A 2,682-nucleotide genomic window follows, 5' to 3' on the forward strand; every position below is an offset into this window, starting at 1 on the left:
GTATGGTTATTTGCAGAATTTCAAGTATTTTAGATCCAGTTGTAAAATGTGATTGTGTGAGATTAATATGTATAGTTCAAAATATTTGTATATAAATACACTCCCGAGAATGCAATGTTGATGGTTTTATCACAAAACCTTAGGAAAGAAAGAAATATCTTATTATGAACACAAGTAGTTTCAAAATGTACATCAGATAAATGTTTATTTTGCACTTCTTACATTTACGTATATTAACTACATTTATTTGAACAAAAGAAATATTTACATGAAATATTAGTTAATTTGGTAACAATTCATTATTATAATTATTTTTATTGTTAATTAAAGAAACTACAGACTTTCCCCCCAAAAGTTGGAACAACAAGTGAATAAAATACTTGTATTATAATTATTTTTCATAAGCTTTTATTCAGATAAATGTCAGCTAAATGGCCCCAAATAATGTGCATACATAATTGCATATTATTTATTTATGTACAGAACCTTCAAAAATATTTATGATCCACCATGGTGCCTTGGTGGCTAGATCTGAAGTAGATTTCATTGTTTATTAGACAATTTTTACTTTCACAAGGAAAGAATAGTGTTTATTTTTGATGCATTTGAATATTCTACCTAGAAAATTAGAATGTTGCTGTAGTGTCTTTTATGAAAGCTCAGTAAGTCTATTTAACCTAGTTAAGATATATATATATATATATATACACACTGAACAAAAGTTTGTCCCATTATAAGCTAGCTGTAGCTCTTCTCAAATTATTATTAGTTTTTGTGTAGAAAATGAACACTGGCCAGTATGATTCCTTCCTTGTCTGTATATCTATTTAGTCTCTCAGATTACTGCAGAATATGGTATTTTCTTACATAATATGAATTGTATAACCAATAGATTAAAGGTCTTTTATTTATTTCTGTTGTATTCTGAAGGGAGGATACATTCTTAAGATTTTGAAAAGACAGGCCAGGCCACAGCTAAGGCAGTTTTGAGTGATTGGCTTGCAAAATGAGATGCTGTCAGAATCAGTTGAAGCTGGTACTTCACAGCAGTGTATGAGGAGGACAGATGATTTCCTAAAAAAAAGTAAATTTTTGCTTATCTCAAGTGTAGGTGTACAGAAACAGCCCTGGAGAGGATCAGGTGGTTCCTTGTTGTCTATATGTGATTTGTTTGTGTGATTAGAGGTTGAAGGAAAATCCTAAATTTTTTTATCTTTATAAGAGTACATACTTTTATCACTTAATTTTATACTAGTAAATCACTACCGAGTCTAAAATATTCACAAGGTTACCAGTGGTAATATTCACTCTGGAGCCAATGGGGACCCTCCCCACACAGTGTAAACTTAAAAAAAAAGAAATGCAAGTTAACAAAATTGACATGTCTTCTTCTTGGCCCAGCATGACCAGGTAGTTAAGGCACTCGATTTGTAATCTGAGGGTCACAAGTCCGAATCCCTGTCACACCAAGCATGCTCACCCTTTCAGCCGTGGGGGCTTTATAATGTGATGGTCAATACCACTATTCATTGGTAAAAGAGTAGCCCAAGAGTTGGGGGTGATAGCTAGCTGCTTTCCTTCTAGTCTTAAACTGCTAAGTTTGGGAGGGCTAGTGCAGATAGTCCTTGTGTAGCTTTGCGTGAAATTCAAAACAAACAGACATGTCTTTTTACCTAAATTAATTAAATGCATGAAAATGCAAATAAAACAAACTAGCCAGTGTTTGTTGCATGTTTTTATTGAATATAGTATGAGAAAGTCTGAAGCACACAACCTCTCTCACTTTTACTCCAGTACTACTGTATAATTTTTGTAGGAGTCTAGTTCTATACATCTACCACCTAGTGGAGAGCCAATTCATCACTTCAACTTTCACACCCAAAATGTACAAGCAAGCTACTCCACTTGGCCCTGCAAATCTGTTTGCTGTTACCAACATTGTAGCTACGAATTAGTGGCATGACTGTTTAGGTTAATGTTGGTGTGTTTTAAATAATGCTTTGTGTATAATTTACCCTTACAGTGAAAGACTTTGATTGTTGTGCATGATCATGCCACATTGTTAGAGATGAAACAAAATAAGTCCATTACCCCAAAAATAGTTAGTTGAAAAATTTTTGTATACTTGATAATTAACCAGGTATCTCTTTAAAAAATATGAAACAGTGGTCAAGTCTTACTATTACAGGTGAAGCAATTTACAAAAACTGTAGATGTGGATTGTTTATTACAAAAACTGCTGAATATTAATATAAATATTGTACTTGTGTTTAATTAAACTGATTTTGTGATTTGTGCTTTATTCATTAAAAGAATACCTTCTGTGAATGGTGAGTTACACTATGAACCTAGCTTTAGAATATCCCAACCATCCAAAACAATCTACACTTTTCTTGTTCCCTACTAACAAAACAAAACAATCCACTACTGAAAGTTACATGAAAAGGGAACAAAAATGAACCAGTGTCTTGTTTTTCATGGCTAAGCAGATGTAAAGTATATGTATGCAGTTCACTCATATAAAACCAGTTAACTGGTGGTTGATATCAGAATTGTTTTCATATCTGAAGTTATTTACTAAAACTTATTTCTATTTTTACTGAGAAAAATAGGTTTTAGGGCTAGAATTTTGTAAGACTACTTTTGCACTGTTTTTGAGATGATGTAAGAAATTATTTGAGA

Source organism: Tachypleus tridentatus, chromosome 3, assembly GCF_004210375.1.
Source record: "Tachypleus tridentatus isolate NWPU-2018 chromosome 3, ASM421037v1, whole genome shotgun sequence".
Lineage (NCBI taxonomy): Eukaryota > Metazoa > Arthropoda > Merostomata > Xiphosura > Limulidae > Tachypleus > Tachypleus tridentatus.